We start from the raw sequence: 26,578 nt of genomic DNA on the forward strand, positions 1-26,578 counted from the left end.
ATTGCAAAGGCTAGTCATTAGGCATGATGTTAGAGGAAGAGATTCACTTTGCCCTTGGGTGGTCAAATATTTCTCAACAAAGACCACCTGGAAAGTATCAGAATGTTTAGAAAATGGGCGGTGCCAGAAAGAATACTGATTTTGAAACTGCTTTTTGAAAGTTATTTAATATATAGTTTGGGGAAGAAATACTTTCTCCATCCTGAAAAGAGTCCTCAGAGTGAAAACTAGTTGTATGTAGACAATGGCAGAGCAGTTTAGTATTATACTGTTATTATAGAGTATTGTGTGTATTGCCAGAGGAGGGGAGAGTGAGTGGATTCATCTAAAACGAGATTTAGAAGATACAGATGGTATGTATCCCAATTAAAAGACAAGAAGGAAATGATAAAAATGTCTAACATCAGTGTGAAGTCAAAAAAGAATGAAAGAGTTCAAGAATACAGAGGATAGATGCAGTGCAATGTTGGGTAGGTTATAGTAGAAATGACAGTAGCAGACTGTGTTGGCCAAATGTTCCTTATCTGCTGTCAGTCTGTTTCTGTGTTTAACTGTATGGCAAGTATCACAAGAAATACTACGTTAGCTTTATGATCCTAAGCCAAGCAGGATGCAGAGGCAAAATGAATTATGAAGCAGAAAATGAAGACACATATATAAAGTAATTGAAGACAGACGGTGAAATGTCATGTTTAAAAATAATAGGAACTTGAACTAAAAGTAAAATTTAAAAAAATGATTTGAATACATAAAATAAGTTTAAAACTGAGAAATAAAGAACTGTACAACTTCTCTGAGTGTTTACAGTTTCACACTCATTGCAATGACATCATCACAGGGACACTGCATTGTTCTTGTTGCTTGCTCGATCTAAAGATACAATGCTTCTTGAGATGTTGGTGGGATTTCACAGGCAAAAGTAATTGTTTTATTTAATATGGTTAAACAGTAGTCATGACTATGATTTAATATTCATGATGAATTGAAGTACCAACAATGTCAAGGTCATTGAACACAAATAAAAGCAAACTCCAGCAAAATGCGCAAGAAATTGTGCCAACAGCCATCACTAATCTACTATTATTTCACCACAAAGAAGCAACGTAATTAATAAAGCACAAACATTTATATCTGAAATACCATTTGAATAAAACATAACCTGAACCAATGTCAGCATTATCTAGAGAGACTTCTCACACTAGCAAACACCACTGATGACAACCATACTAGCAAGACATTGGAGTAAAAAAAAATTCCCATTTTTATCTATAGTATCCCATCATTCAGACAACAGTTACAATTTCAAGAGTAATCTGAAAGGGACAAGCAAATTAATATATGTAAAATGTATTTATTTATTGCTTTTGTTTATTGGGAAAGTCCAACTGCTCACAAGTCACATATTTAGCAGAGGCCTGGGCACAAATGTTACATTTCACATAATGAGTAGAAGGCAGTGGTTTTACAAGACTGAGTGTTATTGATAGATATATATTTATGGATATATAAAGGGGGAGGGAAATGGTTTCTTTTCTTCCAGACTTTATGTAACTAATTGAAATGTATGATACTAGAAATTGCCTGGTTCTGCACTCATCAAATATTGCATTCTTCCCTTGTATATAATAACCAGTTTAACTAGATATTAAAACACCATAAAATTATAATAAAACACACTTATTTTGGGAAATGACTCCTGTCATGTATAGTTTGTTACCTTAAATATGCATTTACACTAGCATTCAATGCACAAAAGAAAAAATATATATTAATTTGTTTCTCTTATAATTTTGTAGGCTGCAGATTAGGCTTCCAGTATTATGTCACTGCCTGCCCCTTAAATGAAGTGTTAATCCAGTCAATGTTGTCAGTAATTTCCAGATTTTATATTTCTGTATGAAGGCTGATACTTCTTCCAAATATTTCAGTTCCTTCTAGTAAATACGTTTTTATTCTTACTGCAAAAAGCAAATTATCTTTAACACAATTCTTTTTAAGATCTTTTATTGTGGGTAAACAGTCCTTCCTTTTATTTATTACTAAATGAATAATTGTTGTTACATTTAGCATAATAATGTCCTTACATTCACTGTTGCAGTATACCTTACAAATAGGATTCTCTGCTGTGAAGCCCACTATCATCATCATCATCAGCCCCCTTTTTCCTCATTTTTTCTACATGGGGTCAGGGTATCGTGCTAACTGTTGCCAACTCTCTTGATTCAGTGCCACACTCCTGCCTTCTTCAACACTCATGCCTGATTGTCGCAGATCTTCTTTCTCACAATCCATCCACCTCTTTGCTGGACATCCTTGCTTCCTCTTACCTTCTTCCTGTCTGTCTCAAATCTTCCTCACCAGATTGTCTTCTGCTTTTCTACACGTGCCCAAACCACCATAATCTGTTCTCTTTGATCTTTTCTGCAATTGGAGTTACTTTGACTACTGCTCTTATGTCCCCATTTCTTCATCTGTCCCACAGTGTGCATCCTGCCACCTTTCTCAGGCACTTCATTTCCATCACCTCTAGCTTGTTCAACTGTTCTGCCTTTACTGCCCAGGTTTCTGTACCATACAGTAGTACTGGTCGCACCACTGTCTTGTACACCTTACTTTTCAGCTTGTTTGGCATTCTTCTGTTATAGACTACACATGATACTCTATGCCAGTTGGCTGCAGCCCCTCTGATTCTAGTTTTGACCTCTTCATTCAGACTACCCTTCTCCTCAACCACCCCTCCCAGATACTTGAAGCTGTTTACCTGTTCCACTATCTTCCCTTCTGTCTCTATTCTCAGCTTCTTCTGATTTCTCCAATTTGCTGCAATTACCACCATCTTATCTGTGCTTAGTTTCATCCCATGTGCCTTCAGATTTGTATTCCATTTTCCTATCCTTTGCTGAAGTTCTAGCTCAGAGTCTGCCTGTACTGTCACATCATCTGCATACAGCAGCTTTGTTGATCTCTCCCCTCCAACCTGTTTGCTAATGTAGTCCATCACCAGTATGAACAGCAGTGGGCTCAGAGCTGAACCCTGGTGTATATCCACTCCCACTGGGACCCCCCTCTGTGAGACCGAACACTGTTTGTACTTGAGTCACTGGGTCCTTGTACATAGCCTGCACTAATTCTACCAGTGTTTCTGGGACTTCAATCCACTGCAGTACTGCCCAGATCAGCTTTCTTGGGACCTTGTCATATGCTTTCTCCAAGTCTAGGAATGCCCAGTTGGACTCTCTCCTCATCTCTAGCTTCTTCTTAAGTTTCTGTTTCAGTGCAAACATTGGGTCAATTGTGCTGCATCCTGATCTGAATCTGAACTGCTTATCTCCCATCTTACATTCTACTACTCTGCGTATCCATTTAACAATCACCCTATGCAGAACTTTCATGCAATTTGGTAGGGGTTTGATGCCTCTGTACTGCCCACAGTTGTGGATGTCCCCTTTGTTCTTCTACACTGGCAGGAGTATGGTTATTCTCCAGTCATCTAGGATACGCCTTTTTCTCCACACTGCCATTTGTACCCTCAGAGCCATTTCTCTCCTATCTCACCCAGCATCTTTATCATATCTGCTGTGACCTCATCTGAGCCTGTGGCTTCCTCTGACGTCATCTTCCTTAGTGCTGTTCTTACTTCTTATAAGGTGGTCTCCTCTTCTTCTTTCATCATAGGCTGTTTCTGGGGCAGTACAGCTTCTGTGGGGTTTTCTTCATTCAGAAGCTGCTGGAAATACTCCTTCCATCTGCCTTTGATGTCCTGTGGGCTGGTGAGCAGGTTGTTGCTGGCATCCCTTATGAAGGGTGTCTGACTATCTTCTTTATCTTTCTGTCTTTGCCTTGCAACCTGATATAGTTTCTTTGTGCCCCTTACTGAGTCACTTTCCAGAAGTTGGTACAATGACTCCGATGCCCTATTCTTTGCTATTGCAACTTCTTTCTTAACTTCTTTGTTAGCCAACCAGCAGTCCTTCCTAACCTGGTCAGTCTTTTCTATATCCCACTTCCTCCTGCACTCCTTCTTTCTTTTGATTACTTCCTGCACTTCTGTATTCCACCATAAGCTTTCCTTATGTACCTTATTTCCATACCTGGCTCGGTCACATATCTTTTCTGTAGTCCTAACACATGCTGTTTTGGAGTGCTGCCACTCTTCTTCAACTCCACCTATTTTCTCCCCTTCTTGGGGTGCTAGAGCCCTGAGTAATTCCTTGAACTGCTGTACTTTCTCTCCAGTCAACTTCCAGGTCTTCAGCCTGGTCTCTGTTGACCTTAGAGCCTTCTCTGACCAATGCTTGCAGCTGATTGTGGCAACTAATGGTTTATGCTGTGGGCCAGCTGTTTCACTTTGGATGACTTTGCAATCATGGATTCTACCCCAGTACCTTTTCCTTACTAGGAGGAAGTCTACCTGAATTGCATGTTGGCTACTCTTGTATGTGATCTTGTGACTGTCTATCTTTCTGAACCATGGGTTGGTTACTATCAAGCCATTTGCCAGACAGAAGTGTAGAATGGCTTCTCCTTCTTTCTTCCTGTTGCCCCACCCATGTGAAGCCCACTGACTGGCCAGTTTACCAAAGTCTAACATTGCTTTAAGGTACGCTGAATGTCACCTACACACTCCTTGCATAGGGTAAGGCAAAAAGGTGACGTTCAGGCATACCATCCTCAGAACTTCTTTGCTGCCAGTCCGAATGCTGTTTTAACCATCAGTCTGTTAGCTCTGTCAGTTTTTTTTTTACCGTTTTTCTGTTTGTTGACATTCCTGTGCTTACTCCTTTTTGCTGGAGTCCTCTCAGTTGCAAAAAAGTACCCAGTTGGGTTTTTGGTTATTCTTTCTGTTTGTTTTGTGCTGTTTGGGGTTATGTCATCCAGGAAGGGTAAATGCCAGTGAGGGAGACTGATTCCTCAAAAAGACCACTATGATAAGTGTCTTTTTTGCCTATGTGCTGCTCACAACCATGCGTTTTGTCAGGCATTTGTCCCCAGAACTCCTCATAGTAGGCTTTCTTCCCTTTCATTGCATCTTGAAAATCAGCAACTTAAGCTTCTTGCTGCAGGTACTATGGATGGAACTTCCTGCCCTGAGAGTCAGCTGTTAGGGAAGAAGAAGATGCATAAGGTAAGACTGGAATCTTCTGCTGTCCAACCTCTACCGGGAGTTTCTCCCAAGGTTATTACGAACCCAGAGGCTCACCCGGTTATTTTTTCAGATTCATCTACATGTCTGGGTTGAAGGCCGATGAGCATCTGGCGGGCAGCATGTCTGACGAGGTTTTGCAGGCGTCCGTTTTGGGCATTCAGAGGGAACCACGGTTGACTGTTTCTGATGGGTCTAGAGGGGTTTCACAGTTTCTCTTTAGGGAAGATGTTCCTACTACTGTTGTGGAATGTTGTCCTGAGTCTGGGCCTTCTCAAGTTTCTAGGATGGATGTCCCCTTAAAAAAGAAACAAAAAACTAATCATGTTTCTTCTGCTCCTAGGGATCCACAAAGTGAGTGGGAGGCCTTTACTCAGAGGTTATTTAATGCTTTATTGTCACTGAGGCCTCCTCAATGGGTTTTGGTTCCTGCTCCTCCTTGGTCCTCTTCTCCCCCTAAAAGGTCCAGAGAATTGTATTCTTCTTAGGTAAATTTTGATGATGACTCCCTTGCTTATTCTACCCAGATTCCTTCTCTTTTAGACTATGGGTCTAAGAAGGAGTATTCTCATACTCTAGACATTCCTTCTGAGGAAATTTCTTTTGGAGACACAATCTCTCAGATGATGGAATTTTTTAAGTGGGATCATGCCCAGGTTTCAGATATCTATAACAGGTACTATGAGTTACTGCAGATGGACTCTCCTAAACCTGCGGCCATTCCTCTTGTCTTACCTGCTTTATTGGATGTTTTTTCCAATGCCTCAAAATCACCAGATTATCTGCCCCCTGCTACCAAGAAGTTTGATAAGTTTTATAGGGTGCCTGAGGATTGTTCCTTTTTGTTTAAATGCCCTGCTGCTGACCCATCTGTGGTGTCTGTAGCCTCTGATAAGCCATCTCAATTGCTTCCTTTATTTAAGTTACTGCCTTCTGACAAGGACAGTAAAACCATGGATATGCTGGGTAAGAAGGTTTATACTTTGGCTACCCTAGCTTTTAGGGCTATTAATTATCAGACCCATATCTCTAGGTATGTCTTGGCTCTTCTTTCTCAGGCTTGTCAGCTTCTTTCTGATCTTCCAGACTCTGAGAGTAAATCTTCTGCTCTTCCCTTGCTTGGGACTTCCTCTCGGGTAGTTCATCATTCTATCAAATACCGTTATGATGCAGCAGATGCCTGTTCTAGGGCTGCTGCTTCTGGTTCAGTTCTGAGGATATATTCTTGGCTTAGGCTTCAACCTTTGCCTGATGATATTAAGGCTAAGTTGATGGATGCTCCTCTGGATAATAATCTTTTGTTTGGTGAAGTGGTTGCTGCTTTATTTAAGTCTCTTCAGGACAAGGAGGTGGCTTTACAGGAGCTTAAGCATGTCTTTGTTTCTCCTGTGCCTAAATTTCAGCAAAACTACCCTTCTAAACCAGCCTTTCTTTGTAGGCAATCTTGCCCTCCTTCTAAAGGTAAGAAGGCTAGTAAATGGACTCCTCCTGCTAAGGCCACTCAGACTGCAGGGATTATTAAGCCTTCCTTTCCTGAGAAACCAGGTGCTGTCTGACTGTCCTATTCCCCACCACACTCCTCTTTCTATTTGCCTTTCTCTTCCTGTTTGGCTCTGAATCACCCAGGATTCTTGGGTTCTGTCAATCATTCGGCAAGGGTACTTCATAGTCTGGATTTACCACCCTCCTTTCATGGGCATTCCTCAGCCTCTTTGGGAGCAACCTTCTTTTTTTCCAGAGGTTCTTCAGGACCTCTTGTTTCAGGGTACTATTCAAGAGGTGCCTGTGTCCCAAAGAGGGAAAGAGTTTTATTCAAGAATGTTTCTAATGCCGAGAAAAAAAGGTACTTGGAGATCTATTCTAGACCTCTCCCATCTAAACACTTTTCTGAAGGTGCCTTCCTTGAAGATGTTGTCCCTTCAGTCTCTTTTTTCCTTTCTTGCTCACTCAGGCCTTTCTGGTGTCTCTGGACCTCAAGGATGCTTAGCTCCATATTCCAATCCATCCTCTTTTCAGGAGATGTTTGCATTTCTCTCTTGCTTCCTCACATTAGCAGTTCTGTGCTTTGTCCTTTTGTCTTTCTACTGCCCCAAGGGTATTCACCAAATGCCTTGCTCCTGTGATTGCCTTTTGCTGGCTTAAAGGGATCCACATCTTTCCTTATTTGGATGACCAGCTGATTTAGGCATCTTCTCCAGATGCTTCTTTGCACATTCTTCATTTTACCATTTCTCTTTTTCAGAGCCTGGGGTTCACAATAAACTTCAAAAAGTCTTCCCTGATCCTTCTCAGGATCATGTCTTTCTGGGTTGCAGGATTCAAAAGGTGCCAATGCTGGCATCTCTGCCTCCTCCAAAGGCAGTAACTCTCATTTCATTCTTTCAAGCTGTTCTTCCCCTGGCCTCCATTACAGCCAGGGAGATTCTGAGAGCTCTGAGGTTCATGGCTTCCACCATTCCAATGCTTCCTCTGCCCAAACTCCACACGAGGAAGTTCCAGTGGTTTCTGAAGTTGGTGTGGCTTCAGCATGCTCATCCTCTAGACTTTTCTGTTCCTCTTCTCCCGTGTCTCAAGAAAGAACTTCTGTGATGGATTCAGCAGTTGTCTCTGAATCCAGAGCTCCATTTTCAACTCCTCTTCCCTCTCTGAATCTGTTCACAGATGCTTCAGATGTGGGATGGGGAGCAATGTTTGGCTCCCTGAGATTTCAGGGAGTGTGGTCTCCTCGTCAACAGAAAGACCACATCAACATCAAAGAGATGAGGGCTCTTTTGCTGGCTTTTCAGGATTTTCATCCACTCTTCTCTCTGGGGCCTCTCAAGGTATTCACAGCCAATATCACAGTCATATGGTATATCAACAAACAGGGGGGTATGTGATCGTACCATCTTTACCGGCTGGCACTTCTGGTGTGGGATATGACTATCCAATATACAGTGACTCTTCAGGCAGTTTATATTCCTTCAGATCAGAATGTTGTGGCAGACAATCTGAGCAGGTCCTTCACTCAATCCCATGAATGGATGTTTCACAGGGATGTGTTTCTGGACATTGTTCACCAGTAGGGTACTCCTCAAGTAGATCTCTTTGCCTCCACTCTGAACAGGCAACTTCCTCTGTTTTCTGCTAGAGTCCCAAGTCCTCTGGTCTGAAAGGTGGATGCCCTGTCATTTTCTTGGAAGGGGATTTTTTTATGCATTCCCTCCCCTTCCTCTCATTATGAGAGTCCTGTTCAAGATTCAACAGGATGCTCCCAAAATCTTGCTGGTGACTCCCTTTTGGCCACGACAGCACTGGTTCCCTCTACTTCTGCATCTAGACAAGGGCAATCATCACACATTACCTCACACAGTGGATCTCCTCCCACGAGACAAGGGGTCTCTCATCCATCCCCACCTGTCCACACTTCAACTGACACTGTGGGTGATAGGGTTTTGATCCCTTATAAACACCTTTTTTTCTGAAGGCGTGCTGCAGGTCCTGCAGGAGGCCAGGAAACCTACTACTAGGAAATCCTACTTCTCTAAATGGAAGAGGTTTTCTATTTGGTGTCTTTTTCATGACCTGGACCCACTTTCTGTGGATGTTCCTTTGGTTCTCTCATTTGTGTGAGTTGCTCAATGCTGGTTTGACCTATTCTTCTATTAAGGCCCACTTATCAGCTCTTTCTGATTGTCTGCCTTTAACTCCCTCATTAGCTTCTAGATTTGAGGCTAAGCAATTTCTTAAAGGCATCCTTAATATTAAACCTCCCAGGAAGCCTGTTCCTCCCCCCTGGGATCTTAATTTCGTACTGGAAAAATTGACTTAGGCTCCTTTTGAGCCTGCTGTTTCAGCTTCCTTGCAGCATTGTTCTTGGAAAACAATTCTTTTGTTAGCTCTTACTTCTTCCAGATGGGTGTCTGAGTTGCAAGCTCTTATGGCTTGCCCACTTTTTTTGACATTTCATGAGGACAGGATGTCCTTTCGTACTAATCCTTCTTTCATGCCCAAGGTGGTTAATGAGTTGTCACTTAATCAGTCTATTAGAGGGAGACAATGACCTCTTTCTTCCTGGATTCAAAACCCTTAGTAATAAGATGTGCCACATAGAAGGACTTTCTGAGCACAGTGGCAATGTGGTGGTCAAAGAGATGTTGCTGTCAACTTGTGTTCCTGTATCTCTTATAACGCCTTCTGTGCTCAGTGGACTACCATCTATGTGGTAATTCATGGGAACTGTTTTTTTCCCAAAGGGGATGACGGCACATTTTTTGGCATTGAGATTAAGGCCATGGTTCTGACATCAGTCGTTGGTCTCAGTGAGGCCTTTCTGTAAGATGTCAACATCACTTAGGGAGTTAATAATGGCTCCCAACTTGCAATCATCTGCGCACTTTGTCAGCCAGAGTCCCTTTGTGTTGGCCTGGATTTCTGAGACGTAGATACCAAATAGGAGAGGACCCAGGACCAATCCCTGTGGGACTCCACTTGTGACTGCTTGACACTCTGACTTGGAGTCAGCTACGTTCACACTGTGGGTTCTATCTGTGAGCCAGTTTGCAACCCACCTAGTGATATAGAGGTTGATGCCTAGCTTAGTGAGTTTTTCTATGATTCCTGAGTGGGGAATGGTATCAAAGGCCTTGGCCAGATCAAGGTAGGCTGTATGAACCACCTTGCCTTCATCCACAGCTCTGGTGACTGACTCAAAGAAGTAGACCAACTTGAGCAGGCATGATCTACTCTTCACAAAACCAAACTGTGTGGGATCCAGAGTTTGGAGATTCCCTATATTCTTGTTTATTAGGTCCATGATGATGCATTCCATAGCTTTGCATATCAGACTTGTCAGGTTAATGGGGCAATCGTTCCCAGGGTCTGTAGTCGCTCCTCCTTTGTGGAGAAGGATGACTATAGCAGTGTGCCATTTGGTAGGTACAAAGCCTGAGGTGAGGCTGTGACTGAACAGGGCATATATGTGAGGTGCCAATTCACTCTGTAGTTCATGTAGAACATAGCTAAGGATATTGTGAGGTCCCATAGAAGCTGTATTCTGTATTGGACAGTGCTGTTTTAACCTGTGCAGCAGTAATACTGGGTGCCTGGCAATCTACTGGTATTGTGATTGGTCCTTTGGGGAGGGGGAGAGGGGTAAAGTTGGCATTGAATCTGTCAGCCGGTATATTGGCAATATCTATTGGCTCGGTATAGGAGGTATCATTGTGTAGTAGCTCAGAGCAAATCTGGGTATTGCTGTGGCGATTCTTTACATAACTATAGTAGGCCTTGTGGTTGTCTTTACTATCTGCTACAATTCTGTTTTCATAGCTAGCTTTAGAGGATTTGATGAGGGATCTCAACTTTTTGTTGAGGCTGATAAGGGAGTTTTTCCAGTCTTGTGACTTCATCTTATCCCGTATCAGTTTCCTCCTTCTGTTGTAGAGTTTGTTTATGGCAGGGGACCACCAGATTGGCTTCTGTTTTTGGAGGAGAGCATCTTGGTTCTATTGGTTATGGTGAGATCCATGCATTTCTGTATGTGTTTGTACAGTGCATTGGTGTCATGCACTTCAGCAGTCATGCAACTATTCTCCATTTACATGGGTGCCCTGAAGTTAGCCAAGTCTGTTTTCTGGAGCCCAGAGTTAGCTTTGGATAAGTTTTTCATGGTGGTTACCTTTGCAGGGGGGGGGGGGGTAGGAGGGATGTGGATTTCCAAGGTGATTAGTTTGTGGTTAGATCTAACCAGGGAGGAGTTGATTACTGGTGTAGAGCAACAGTCTCACATGTTAGTAATGGCCAGGTCAAGGATGCTGCTACCTCTAGTGGGGGTAAGAACAAGCTGGTCCAGGGCATTGGAATTAATGAATTCCAGGAAACGTTGGGCAAGTGTATTGGTACATGAGTAGTTTTCCCAGTTAATGGAGGTGTAGTTGAAGTCGCCCAGTATGAGAGTGTTAGGTTGGACCCTAATATTCTCCAGGGTACTTAGGAATGTGGAGTGTGAGTCTTGAGACATGGTTGGGGACCTATAGCAGGCTATGACCTGAATCGCTGTCTTACCCAATGTCAGCTGCACCTGAAGTATTTCTGATGCGTTACTTTTCCTCTGTCTGATATACAGCCAAAGAAGTAAACTTTAACCGTCAAAGGAAAATTAGAGTTACTTACTTCGGGTGGGGCTGAATGAAACCAGTTTATTACTATGTGACTTAAAAAGTTTTGAGAAGACTGACTGAAGACATTCGTTGTTGCATATGAAAGGCAAATATTTTATGGCTTTCATTTAGCAAGACTGGGCCTTATTCTAATTGCTTATTTTGAAGGACAACTTTCTTTATTCAGGTTCAAACCTTGATGTAGCCATCAACGTCATCTACACAGAGATAGCTTCAGTAACCAAATGATAAAAGTGGGCAGTCCTGAATTAATGAAACAAATATAAGGTAAACTTCTCACATGCTTCCATATGCTTTGTCACAGTCCGGTGCCTAAGGACAGAATAACCACCAGCACCTTAGCACTTTAGTTACTTCAGAGGTTTACATATGTCTAAGCACATTTATTCCAAGTCCTCTTCAGTGCTCTATTGTAATCTCACGTTGCCTTTTGTCATTGTGCTGTGGGTCTAAGATATGCAGTCACTACAGTACACATAATCATTTACCTGAGAAGTAGAAATGTCAGCAGGACTGGTGCCTCATTCAGTTTGTTTGAATTTATGGAGATGATATCTATAATGTTATAAAAGCTTGTACCTTTTGTAATGTTCCTCCAGTACATGCTCACATTTATTTTGTAGGCAGTATCTGTGTGCAGGTAATTTGCCTGGCCATCTATTCCTCTTACATGTATTCATGTGTCAGGATATAAAAGACCAGAAATTAGATAAACTGTTTTACTGTTTACTTAAAATAAGCTTAAGAGAGTAAATGTTTGTTTTACTATTTTAAACAGTCAGAAGATATTTTTCTGCTGAAAGTAAATAAAAACTACGGGAATGAATTTCAGAGAAGTAAAAGTAAGTCCCAGATCGTTGTAGCCTTAATAGGAGACCATGACAGAAAAATGTATGCCAATATTTAATAATTATGTGACTACACTGCAGTATTTCTAGAGATGACAGATAGTCTGTGCTTATACACATGGCAGGTGAACAGGTAAATGATGCATATGAAGCAATACCAGATGAGAGGCTCTGTTATATGATAAATAAATTGAATAGCTGTTCTGTACCAAAGAAAATATAAAATATGGTATGCATATATTCAGGAACTTCTATTTGTATTAACATAGGCTAAGAATACTGTCTAAAAACTGAATTCACAAACATTAACAAAGACATCAAAATCTAGTTCATAGACTTCTGCAGCAGTGGAATGATAGTGGGAAAAGCCTAGCTGAGCTAGAAATGACTTTAGAAACTGTTGGATGCTGCAAGGCACCATAACTTATAGTAGATAAAAGCAACCACTTGCAATTTAGATAACAGTAAAATAATGCAGATACTCAAAAATAATTGGTGTATTGTTTTGATGTTTTGATAATGTCATGGATGTAATAGGTAAAGCTCCAGTAGTGGTTTATAGAAAAGCAAGATCTTTTAAATGATATTTTGATAAGGGCTGAAAATAATTCCCTATTGAAAACAGTAAGGAAAGTTGGGACTTATAGGTGTGGGTTCTGCCCACAATATAAATATATTTTGGAGAAAGATTCAGTGACTAGTAATAAGGTCAGAATTAAGTTATGCATCTACAGCAATTGTAATTCCATAGAGGTGGTATATGGGGCTTTGTGCCAGTTATGTAGTGAGTTTTATATAGGTAAAACTAAAAGATGGCTCAGGCATCTTATATAATTTGGATATAAAGAATAAAAATAATAACAGTGCTTTATTTAAGCACATTACACAGTTTCCTACTCATAGCTTTTGCTTTTTTGTTTTGGATATGATTCATAAAAGTGTAAGGGGAGGACGATGGGAGGATTTAATAGAAGCAAAGGAGCTGAAGTGGCAAATTAGGCTTAATGCCCTTATATTTCCTGGATTAAATGAACATTTATCACTTCTGAGTATTTTAAAGCTTTGTTCTTATAATGTATGAATTTATATATATATATATATATATATATATATATATATATATATATATATATATATATATTTTACATGTATAAATTGATTTGTTATAAAAGGTATTATGTATTTAAATGTATTTAAATGTGTATTTTTATAAGGTTTTAAGAATGTGCATTGATGAGAAACAGGTGCTACGGGATAACATATATATTTTGTGATTGGCTTAAATTGAACATGTGACTTTTTTTGAGAGGGATATTTAAATGTAAAATATTTAGTTCTCATTAGATTCTGAAGTCCTCTGTTACAAGCAAAACAAAAACTCTTAATCATTTTATTAAATATATGTGGTTGTTGCTGAACCTGGCTGGTCATGAAATGAAAGAAGCAGGGTAAAAAAAGAAAAATGCATAAGTGCAACAGATAGCAACTTCAAGTACAACTTAGATTAATAAATAGGAAACTACACATTTACTCCAAGACTGCCCCTGTAATAATAATGGGCAAATTATAGGTTTATATAGGTTCATAGGTACTTACTATGCTAATGACCAAATGGCCTTTTTAAGCCTAGCCATGCATCCCAAATCTCTGACAAGTTCTCATACTCTCCAGTACAGCTGGTGAATCTGGGTATCCTGAGGCAATGTTACAGCTGCCTCATGTAAACAGACAACCCTCTCCTCCTACCACAAAACACTAACATATGTGAGAGATGCAATTATACAGCCAAACTGGAGGCTAAGCTCTCTCCATCCTGGAACAGACAGTCAAGAGGAGAAGGTTAACACTTGCACCACACCTCCAGCCACACATAGACCTACTAAACCAGCAGTGGCAAAAAATACACATAAATACACAAAATCATACTCGGAGGCTCTAAATAAAAACCTGCAATAGCATCAGAGACCTCCAAAGCAGACACCCAAACAACCTGCACCTCCTGTCACAGACCAGACAACACATAAAACACAAAAGCAGTGTGCCACACAATCACAGCCCTTAAGGCGAAATAACATACCTAACACACTAGTAATAGGTGACTCTATAGTCAGGCACACTGATGTCCCACTCACTAGGCTGGACAAGGAGAAGGTTACTGTTAGCTGCCTGTTGGGAACCAGAATCCGCCACATAACACAAACACTCAGGTCACTTCAGAACAAGTACAGATATGACTGTCGTTGTTCATGTTGGTGTGAATGACCTGAGATATACCTCCCTGGACTACATAAAAAGAGACATGGAAGAGCTCTCTGATCATTGTAGCCCAGGCAGGTATGACCCTAACCCTGAGTAGCATCCTGCCCTCACCAAGAATGATACCTCAGTATAAAGAAAAAATTATCAATTTCAACAATTGGCTAAGCTTCTGGTGTCATTCAAAGGGGATCCGGTGTCTGTCAGCCTGGGACGACATGCTCGACAAGCTGCACTGCTTCGCAAGAGATGGCTTACACCTGTCACCCCTAGGCTTTTGAATACTGGCCAAGGCTCTTGCTGCCATCATAGTGCCTTTTTTAGGCAAGGATCAAAAGTCAAACCCACCTCCGTAAACAGCACAATTAACAAAAAAACTGAGGGTTATGCTACTCAACGCCAGGAGTTTAGATCTCAAAATGCACACGCTCAAAGCACTCCTCAGTATGGAGAACGTTGACAACTGTACAGTAACTGAAATCTGGTTCAAGGCTCCAGAGAGCACCCCAGCACTACCAGGCTACAACTCATACCACACGTTTTGGCCACAGAACACGGAACGAAACACAAAAGGAGGGGGTGTATCCATATTCATCAAGGATACCTACAACTACAGGCTAGTGGTGCAGCATGATACCTCTGAGATCATCCATGTGCAACTAACATCGGGCAAATCTGCAATGTAAATTGTGGCCTGCTACAGATCACCCTCCATGACCCAGGACCACCACTCCACCTTTCTGGAGACACTGGAAAACATGAAGGCCCTACCAAACACCCTGATATTGGACGATTTCAATTACCCTACCATTAACTGGGAAAACTACTCGAGTACAAACTCCCAGGCCCAGCACTTCCTGGAATTCATCAATTCAAACACCCTCGATCAGCTGGTAAACTCCCCTACCAGAGGTGAAAACATATTGGACCTGGTCATCACCAACATGGGCGACAGATGCTCCACACCGGAGGTCAACCCATCACTGGTTAGATCAGACCATAAACTAATCAGTCTGGATGTCCACACCCCACCATCACCCCCAACTAAGGAAACCACAGTAAAAAAACTTTTCTAAAGCAAACTTCACTTTACTTAAGACAGAGGTGGTAAGTTTCACAGCCCCCACGCTAAAGGATAATGCTGCCCAAGATGCAGAAACCTTTACAAATGCACTTTATGAGCACCTACAAGGATGCATGGATCATGCCATCCCTAGCAAAACCAAGACTCACTCCTCTAAGAGAAGGAAACCAGTCTGGTGGACCCCTGCCATAAACAGGCTATACAATAGAAGGAGGAAACTAGTTCAGAAAAAAAGCAAATCCCAAGAAGGGAAGACTTCTGTGATCAGTATCAGTAAGAAACTAAGGTCCCTCATAAAATCATCCAAGGCTAATTTTGAAAGGAAAATAGCCAGGGATTCAAAAGATAACCACAAAGCCTTCTTTAGCTATGTTAAGAATCTAAGTGGCAACTCACAGATACGTACTGAGCTAGTGCAAAATATCACAAAATACACTGAACCTACCGATATTGCCAACATCCTGGCAAATAGATTCAGTGCAAACTTCACCCCCCTCTCACCCCCAAAAGGGCCCACAACAATACCGGAAAAGTGTAGTGTGCCAGAAATCACAGACACACAGGTGAAAACAGCCCTTTCAAAAGCCAAAAACACAGTGTCAGTGGGGCCAGATGGTGTCCCAGGCTACATCTTGCATGAACTACAGAACGAACTAACCCCCCACCTAAACACGCTGTTCAACCTCAGCCTCTCCACAGGCTACGTGCCCACAGAATGGCACACAGCAACGGTTATTCCACTCCACAAAGGAGGGGCCACAACTGACCTTGGTAACTATCGCCTCATAAGCCTAACTAGCCTGGTCTGCAAGGCTATGGAGCACATCATCATGGAACTCATTAATAAAGGCATTGGGAACCTCCAAACACTTGACCCGACCCAGTTCGGCTTTGTTAAGGGCAGATCATGCCTACTAAACCTGGTTGACTTCTTTGAGACAGTCACCAAGGCCATAGATGAGGGAAAGGTGGTTCACACAGCCTACCTTGACCTCACCAAGGCTTTCAACACCATTCCCCACTCAGGTATTACAGAAAAACTCACCAGCCTGAGCATAACCCCCTACATCACGAGATGGGTTGCCAACTGGCTTATAGACAGAACTCACACGGTAAGAATAGTGGGCTCCAGGTCCGACTCTAAACCAGTCACAAGTGGTGTCCCACAAGGCTCAGTCCTGGGACCCCTACTGTTCAGCATATATTTGTCAGAAGAACAGGCAAACACAGGAGGACTATGGCTAACCAAGTTCACAATGACTGCAAACTGAGAGCCATAATTGACTCTCCGGCTGACACGGACATCTTTCAAAAGGGCCTTACTGAGACAGACACCTGGTGTCAAAGTCATGGCCTCAAGCTAAATGCCAAAAAATGCATAGTTATCCCATTTGGGAAAAACAAAACACCCACGAATTGCCACATAGGTGGCAGCCTCCTTAATACAGAAGAGGTAATAAGAGATCTGGGGAACCAGGTAGATAGTAATCTCTCCTTTGACAATCATATTGCCAAAGTAGTTAGGAAATCCTTCTATGTGGCCCATCTAATTACTAAAGAGTTCGCATCTAGAAATAAAGAGGTTATAGTGCCCCTCTACTCATCACTCATCAGACCCATCATAGAGTACAATGCCCCATTTGGGATGTACTCACAAGACACTTCCAACAGCTGGAAAGACCACAAAGGTACTTTACCAAGAGGATTAATGGCCAAAAACATATGTCCTATGTAGCCCGACTGAAAAAACTCTGGCTGTACTCAGTGGCATATCGCTTACTCAGAGGTGATCTCTGCCTGACTTACAAAGCCATGTCCAACTCAGAATTGATAGACATGCTCCACCTAAAGAAATTCAAGTCATTGTGAGCCCTGCGCTCTAGTGAACTAAACCTTGCCACAACAATAAATAGAGCATGCTGGAGGGATAGATTCCTGTCACAGAGACTCCCCATGCTTTGGAACAAAATTCCTAACTACATTAAGCAGAGCCCCTCACTAACACTCTTCAAGAGAAACCTTGACAAGTGGATGTGTCACAGAAAATACACCCCTGGGATCACTTCATTGGCTCTGCTTGACAGAGGCTCAGTTAATTAATCATGGGGTAGTGAAAGCCGACACACTCTGGCTAGGCTAATAAATGCCCTCGGGCAGATAGCCTAGTACCTACCTATGAACCTATGAACCTATACCCTTGATAAGTGTAAGCAGGGGCTTGGGAGATGAAACATTTACAAGCAAAGGCCTGGGAGATGAACCATTTACAGGTTGCCTCTGACTATTAAAGACAAAGGTGACAAACCAGGGATGAATTTCCTGTTCCCCATCCAAATGTCCAAATTACACTTAAATTGGGTTAGAAGGAACTCTGCTTCACGTAGATGGGGAGCCTGTTCCAGAGAAGGGATAGTCTCTGGGATACATACCTGGCTTTTCAGCAGGTCCTATTTATATCACAGGCAAGGTTTAAGTCTTTAGAACAGGTAATTCTAGTGTTCTTTGTTTTGCAGATATGCAGGAGGCCCATTAAAGTGGAGTCTGCTAATGCCTTTTATGTCTGATAGATCTCCCCTCAACAACCTGAAGGAGACAGAATACAGGGATAGGGCCTTGAGGTGGTCTGCATTGGACATTTTACTTAATCCCTGTATTCTTTTAGTGAGGAACCTCTTTGGTCATTACAATTGTTGGATATGCCTGGTTAGGTACATACCAAAGGGAGCATTGCACTAAATGATAGGTCTGACGAATGCCGAATACAGTAGAATAATGACTTCCTTAGACCTAGAGACTATACCTTTGTTTATAAATTGCACAACATAGAATGAATTTCTTACTACTGTAGACACATTATGGTCAAAGGCTAGATTACTGTCTGTGTGAGTCCCCAATTCCCTGACTACTGAGTCAACTCTTAGGGGTGTGCTGTCAGTATGATAGTTACCAGGTGTGTATGACTTCCCGAAGGATTCTAGTATGTATTTCTTTGCATTTAGTTTTAGTCCATGGCTTTGACATCAGTTATTTGTCTGTGTCAGACCTTCCTGGAGAACATTTGCATTGGTGAGGGATTCATTGACAGCTCCTAATTTGCAATTATCTGCAAGTTTAGTCAGCTAGAGGCCATTGATGTTGGCCTTGACTTCAAAGAGGTAAATGCCAAAAAGTAGTGTTCCCAAGATGAGTGATCCCTGAGGGATTCCACTTGCGACTCGACTTTTTGTAGAGGATGTTCCCCATTTCTAACTTCCTGGGTCCTGTCTGTGAGTCAGCTGGCTAGGCTATCCACCAGATGACATAAGGGTTTGTACCTAACCTCTTGAGTTTCTCAATAATGCTGAATGGGGTATTGTGTCAAATGCCTTGGAAAGGTCAAAGTAGCCAGTGTGAACCATTTTGCCCTCATCCATTGCTTTGGTGACTTTCTCAAAGAAGTTCACCAGATTGAGTGGGCATGACCTGCCCTTGACAAAACAAAATTGGGTTGGGTCCAGTGTCTGGAGATCTCCTATGTCATTACTGAACATTTTCATGATAATTCTATCCATGGCTTTGCATATGAGACTGGTGAAACTTATGGGTCTGTAGATTACAGGGTTTGTAGATGGCCCGCCTTTGTGCAGAGGGATGACTGTTGCTGTCCTCCATTCATGAGGCATGAAGCCAGTATGGACGCTAAAGTTAAACAGCAATTCCCGAGAGCCTGATAGGTCATGTTTCATGTTATTTAGAAGGAATCCTAGGATACTGTCTGGGCCCGTCGATGCAGTCTTTTTGGCCTAAGAAACGAGTCTATATTGCAACATCGAACACTTAAAACAGCGAACAATGTTACATCGAATCCGAAGAACAGCGATTTCTTTCCTAGGGAAAGAAATTGCTGTTCCAACCCCCGTAAAAAAAAAAACACATTGCACACTTCCAAACACATACACACATACCCAATCCTAATTATACCCCTCCAAAAACCAGTAAACAACTAAATACACGTATGCACATAACCCAAACAGAAATTTAGTGAAAAAAAAACAATAAACATTTTAAACCATATGCACTTACCTTAACCCGCACCCTAACCCTAAGGTCAGTAACTCTCGCACATTCACATAAACAGCTCCAAACACATACACACTTACCTTAACCCTAACTCTACCCCCCCCCAAAACAAAAGTAAACAACTGAAAACACATAAAAACCAAAAGAACCGAAAACTGTAGACCACAAAGGAAAGAAAGAAATCCACGAGTCACGAACACAAGTTCAGCAGTTTATTGTTAGCGCTTTCATGCACCTTCAATACGTGCACTTCTTCAGACAAATGAATCAAAGACATAGCTTACTTAAGTACAAAAAAGAACCATCAATTATCTTGTTAAATAATTAATTATATAATTAACCTACCCAAACTTTTGTTAAAAAGACAAGACCTAAAATATCGTCTAAAATTCATACAAATGCAGTTATATATCCTACAAATATATGTGTGTATATAAAAAATATACAAATACACATATAAATAATTTTAAAATGTATAAATTTATCTCATTTCAAGTTACAAAAAAGTTAATGTTTGAAAAAAAAATTAATATATATGCAAGATAAATATCCTATGCTGAATGTTATTAAGTGGACTTACCACAACCTAATAACATAGCAATGGAGAATGGTGTACGTCGCAGTGATAGAATTAAAAAGAAAAACTACAACCAACCACAAGCCAACAATACAAATAACAATCAGGATTTTCACAGGGGTGATCCCAAATCAACAACTTATACAATGGGTCCAAACAAATACCAGCGCCAACAACGCAAGAGGAACAACCGACGCAGGAGGTAACCATGATGGACAACAATGATAACTTGACTATTTTATCCAGTAATAACGGCAATTTTAATGTATATAATTATTCTTCAATGATTATTGCACAAGATATGGTTGAATTTCTAACGAAGGGATTTAATTTTATACCCAACTTAAAACCTAATCTTGGTCGTTTGTTATGTGATTTGAAAGTGTTTGTCCGGAAGCTTAATTTAAGCACATTATTTAATAATTCTAGCCACCTTTCAACAAATGAATATGTGTCCAGTGTTTTTAACCCTCTGTTGGATATTAATTTTGCAGCCTTTGAAAAAATTACAGAGATTCATATCAGGGCATTGGTAATTAACTATTATAGTAAACCTGAAACTCATAAATGAATATTTCAATGGAACATAAACAGTTTATTGAGTATGTAAAGTCACATAACATTTGCGTCATGCAACCTGACAAGGGAGGGGGGGGCAGTGTTTATGGATGATGATGATTATGCGAATAGAATGCATAAGATGTTATTTACATCTAACTATGACAAAGTTTCATTAAATGAGTTTAACCAGGCATATCAATGCGTAAAATCATAATTAAGTGACTTGTTTATTGACGGGGTTATATCAATAGATACATATCATTATTTAACCATACCTACCCCTCTGACTCCAGTCATTTTTGGAGTACCTAAACTCCACAAGAATATGAGTGATCCCCCGTTGCGACCAATAATAGACGCACGTAAATCCATTACCTATGCATGTGCAAAATTGGTCGATACAAAATTAAAAGAAATTTTAAAAACAGAAACCCAAATATGTCGTGATTCCTGGCATGTATTGGAACATCTAAACAGGATACCATTTGACGCATCATATGGGTTTCTTACTGTAGATATTAAAGACCTATATACTGTTATTCCACATAACATAGGTATGGAATGGGTGAGGGACTACTTATTGTCAAAACAGGTTTTAGGCAAAGAAGTGGATTTGATCATTTCACTCATAGACATTGTACTTAACAATAACAATTTTACGTTTCAAGATGAGCTATTTGTACAAAAATCAGGTGTTGCAATGGGATCACCTTGTGGTGGTAGTTTCGCCAATTCTGTGATGGCTTTTTGGGAACGTACTTATCTCTTTGAACATCAGTTTTTTTAAAGACATGGTTGTCTGGTACACTCGTTACCAGGACGACATGTTCTTTATTATTCGCGGTAATTCTGAAGATGCTCAAAATTTGGTTAACATTATGTCTACATTTACTTTTTTTTTAGAGTTTACGTTTAATTTTAATAGTGAGACAATTAATTTTTTGGATATTTCTTTGTGTAAGGATGCATTCAATCAGTGTTACAGAACTTTAATATATCGTAAACCCTTTTATAGTAATTCCTTTTTGCATTTTGCAAGTAACCACCCATATTTTCAAAAAAGAGGTGTGGTGAAGGGCCAACTAGTTAGAGCGTCAAGAATGTGCTCTCATGACGATGATTTCACTAAAGAATGTAATGTTTTATTCAACATGTTTAATAATCGTGGCTACCCCACATCATTGGTCAATGGTCTAATCCAAGAAATTACTGTTAAAAGGTCAAAAAAACTGTTGGGTCCGATTTTTACTACTAATAATAGAGCCATGGTATATGAAGGTAAGGATGATTCTATATCAAGTATTTACAGCGATGAGTTGGTAATAAACGTGAATAAAAATGAAACTAATAGGTATTTAACCAGTTTTTTAACACAATTCAACGACATTTCACATGAAATTAGAGCAATATTGAATTCCATCTGGGGCCTTATTACACAAGATTCAATTTTAAACAGAATCCTTGGTAATAGACCTTTGATAGCTTATAGAAATGGTCCAAATATTAAGAGATTATTTGAGACACCATACCAAAAGTCTAGGAACATTAAAGGCATGTTTAAATGCGGGAGATGCAAATACTGTAAATATATTTTAACAGGGCCTTCATTTTTTATTAATGGATACAAGTATTTTGTGCAGGATAAACATAATTGTGAAAGCCAAGGCATAGTATACTTGGCAAAATGCAAATTGTGTCCAGTTTTTTACTTAGGGAAAACAGAGCGACAACTCAAACAGCGTATATATGAACATGTCTATGCAATTTCTAAGAATATTCAGGTTAATGCATTAGCAAGACATATTAATGAGCATAATACGCATAGTTTTCAGTTTGTAGTAGTCCAAAGTGTTCCTAAGAATCCAAGAGGTGGACCATGGCACCTCAAATTAGAGGAACAAGAATTGTTGTGGCAACTACGTACAAATGCATATGTTTTCCCTGGTATTAACGATATGTGTTCTATAAAATGTATACTTAGATTAAAAACTCTAGAAAGATAATTCTATTAGATTAGGTGGCTATCAAATTCACTTAATAATGTTCAGCATAGGATATTTATCTTGCATATATATTAATTTTTGGTTTTTTCAAACATTAACTTTTTTGTAACTTGAAATGAGATAAATTTATACATTTTAAAATTATTTATATGTGTATTTGTATATTTTTTATATACACACATATATTTGTAGGATATATAACTGCATTTGTATGAATTTTAGATGATATTTTAGGTCTTGTCTTTTTAACAAAAGTTTGGGTAGGTTAATTATATAATTAATTATTTAACAAGATAATTGATGGTTCTTTTTTGTATTTAAGTAAGCTATGTCTTTGATTCATTTGTCTGAAGAAGTGCACGTATTGAAGGTGCATGAAAGCGCTAACAATAAACTGCTGAACTTGTGTTCGTGACTCATGGATTTCTTTCTTTCCTTTGTGGTCAACTGAAAACACATACTCATGGAACTCAACCATACATTTAACATAAAATATACAACAGTAAACACTTTCATACATATGCACTTACCTTAACCCGCACCCTAACCCTAAGGTCAGTAACTATTGCACAATCACGCTCGGTAGCTATACCGGACAAAGGACCACACTACACTTCAGAACATGGCAAAACAACGAAGCGGTCAAGTGACTTCTTTCCCAGGGAAAAATTTCACTGAACAGCCGCTTCGCTGTTTTGCCTGTTCGCTCTACATGTGTCGACAAAAATGCATTCGACATAATGCATTTTCGTTGAACTCATAGAAACCCCTAAGAAACAGTATTAAGGACCTGTTCCCTAGTGGTAGCACAGGAAGTTATATATGATGGCATTTCTCAAAGGAAAGATGAGAGGGAGAGAGGAGTAAAGTTGGAGCTGAATTTGCCGACCAGTAGGTTTGCTATATCTTTTTGGTTCAGTGTAGGTGGCTCCATTAACAATGAGCTCTGCACACAATTGTGTATTGCCTTTGAGGCTGCAGACATAACTAAAGAATGCCTTGTGGGTGTCTTTTTCCTGGGAGGCCAAATTTACATCAGAATAGGCTTTGGTAGATTTTATTTGTACTCTGAGTTGCTTGTTTGGTTTGAGAGTGCTTTTATCTTGTTGGTGCTGCACTTCCTTATTTTTGCCATGACTTTCATCCTTCTGTTATACAGCCTACTGATGTTGTGGTTTGTTTTTTGAGTTAGTTCTGTACTTCTTCCTGGTGGGTATAGCTGCTTCTATGCAACTATTAACATGTTTGTATAGGGTTTCTGTGAAGAGTTCTGTGTAGGCAGCAGCTTTCAAAGTGTTTATGGGGGCTTAAAATTGTACAAGGTCCTCACCTAATAGTAGAAAGTTAGCTTTTGAGTAGTTCCTGAATATGCCAGGGTTAGCTTGGGTTCCAGGTTTTATTTTTACTTTAAAGGAGGTCATTTTGTGGTCTGATCTCACTAGAGAAGAAATTACATTAGGGGGTGTGCATCCTTCTCCCCTATTATTGAGGACCAGATCCAGTATGGCTGTACCCCTGATTAGTGTATTGACAAACCGGTCAAGAGAATTTGTGTTTACAAAATCAAGGAATCTCTGTGCATGTACATTTGTTGTCGTATGTGATTCCCAGTTAATAGTGGAGTAATTAAATTCACCTATGAATGTGGTACATGGTTGGATGATGAGTGTTTACAATAAGTTTAAATACATGGTATGGGTTTCCGGTGTCACAGAGCGGGACCTAAAGCTTACAAGGAAGTAGTATAGGATTTTGTTATGCTGATATGAATGTGAAGAAGCTCAAGTGTATTGTCCTGTTTGGCCAGCCTTGAGGTATATTTATTTTTGATGTAAATCAAGACACCTCCACCTTTCATCCCTGTCTGCGTGGTACCTGGTCTAAATGTGTGGAAGGTATTAAAACCTTGCAGTTTTGGTGTGCTCTCCACATCTTTAATCCATGCATGCCTCAATGACTGCACGGACATCAGCATTCTCTAGGGTGAAGACAGCTTCTATGGAGTGGAGTTATTTGTTTAGACTCCTGGAATTGAGCAGTAACACCTTTAGATTTTCTTGGTTTTGAATTTCTATGTCCGAAGTACTTTACTTTTGGCATTGCCTTAAAAAGGCACTATGGGAGAGCAATGTTTTAGCTAATATTTGAAAGCCTAGAGGGAAGAGGTGCAGGCTATCCCTGCTTAAAGCAGCATGGTCTGTTAATCATCTCCTTCCATGCTGATGTATATTGCACCCCCTTAGAATAATAGCAGAAACTAAACCAATTATTAAAGTCAGTCATCTTTTGTTTGTATTATGGCATAATCCTTGGGGGAAGGTAAAATGATACTCAGTGCTAGGCTGGGACACATATTCCAAGAGCTCCATGATGTATCTCTTCATATTGTCTAGGGAGGTACGTCTCAGGTCATTTAACCTTACATTGACTATGGCTATGTCATACTGGTACTTGTGGTCCAATGACCTAAGTGTGTGTGTAAAGTGGTGGATCCTGGCCCCTGATAAGCAACTGACTGTAACTTTCCCCTTACTCAGCCTGGTGAGAGGGACTTCAGTCTGTCTCACAATGGATTATCCAATGACCAGACTGTTGGATTATATGGTGGCTTACCTTATGGGCTTAGAAGTAGATGTTCCATGAGATGTGGCTGTATGTGTTGGTGTGGATGTTGTTTTGAAAGAGTGCTTTCAGGACTGCTTTGGGTATTTGTTATATGTACTTCATCTATGTCTTTGGGGTTTAGTAAGGTTACATTTAAGTGCTTCAGCATATGTGGGTCTATGTGTCTGCTTTGAATTGTTTGTGATGAGTGCAGCATGTGTACTACTGACAACCTTATTGACATTAGGAGTGCTTTTATGTGAGAGCTTTGCCTTTAGTGACATTGTGTAACTACATCTCTCATATACCATATCGGGTTGCTTGAGAAATAATTAGCTATAAGTAAACATGAGGCAATTTCTACATTGCCTCAGGATGCCCATATTCACTAAGCTGGAAATGGAGATAGTGGGAAAGTTCATATCCATGGGAACAGACCCTTTTTTGTTGATTAGAAACTTTGAATGAGAATATAAAGTAATGTCAGGAGTATCCAGTTTGCAACTCTCTGGGCAGTGCCTTTCACTGCAAACTAGTTGTGCTGTGTGCATCTGGGTATTGATGAAATTTCAATGGTGCTTTTACAGGAAAAATGTCAACTTGAGGTGTCTGTGTCTATACAGGGCACTGCCAAACACTTGAGGGAAAACTAATACGTACATCTTGGTGATTTCTGGATGAAGTATTTAGGCAGATATTCTGAAGTTAGTTTAATGAGAAGGAAATTAAGTAGTATTTACCCAAAGGAAATAATTAGCTTGTCAAGAATGATGAAAAAAGGGGAGTTACCTGAATGGGTACTACCTGGCTAGTACTAATGCTGGTCCCACCACAGCTTCACACTGCTTGGGATACAATGCTCCCTTGCTTCTTCTCTCACCAGAAGCCAAACAGTATCACCAGTCCCAAGATGAGAAGCAGGCCACAAGCTCTTTGGTGATCCACAGCCTTGTCCCAGATGATGCAAGGATCTGTAGGCTTGTTATAGCCTTTTGTCTGAGATTGGTACAGCTCTACCTGTCTTTACAAAAATCTAAATTCATAACCTACTTGACAGATATCTTACCATTGATGCTTATGGAATAACCTTACATGCTACTTTAAGCATCCGTCACATTGTTCAGAATTTAATTTAATGATCCATATCCAGCATTGAGCTCTGTGCAGAACCAGCTCAGCAAATTCAACACATTGTTCATATTTCCATTAATGATTCACATCAAGTATCGAGCTATATATACAGAACCAGCTCAGCACATTGTCATTCCATTGCATCATTGTG

This window comes from Protopterus annectens, chromosome 13.part0 (genome assembly GCF_019279795.1).
Source record: "Protopterus annectens isolate FY-2018-M chromosome 13.part0, PAN1.0, whole genome shotgun sequence".
Lineage (NCBI taxonomy): Eukaryota > Metazoa > Chordata > Ceratodontiformes > Protopteridae > Protopterus > Protopterus annectens.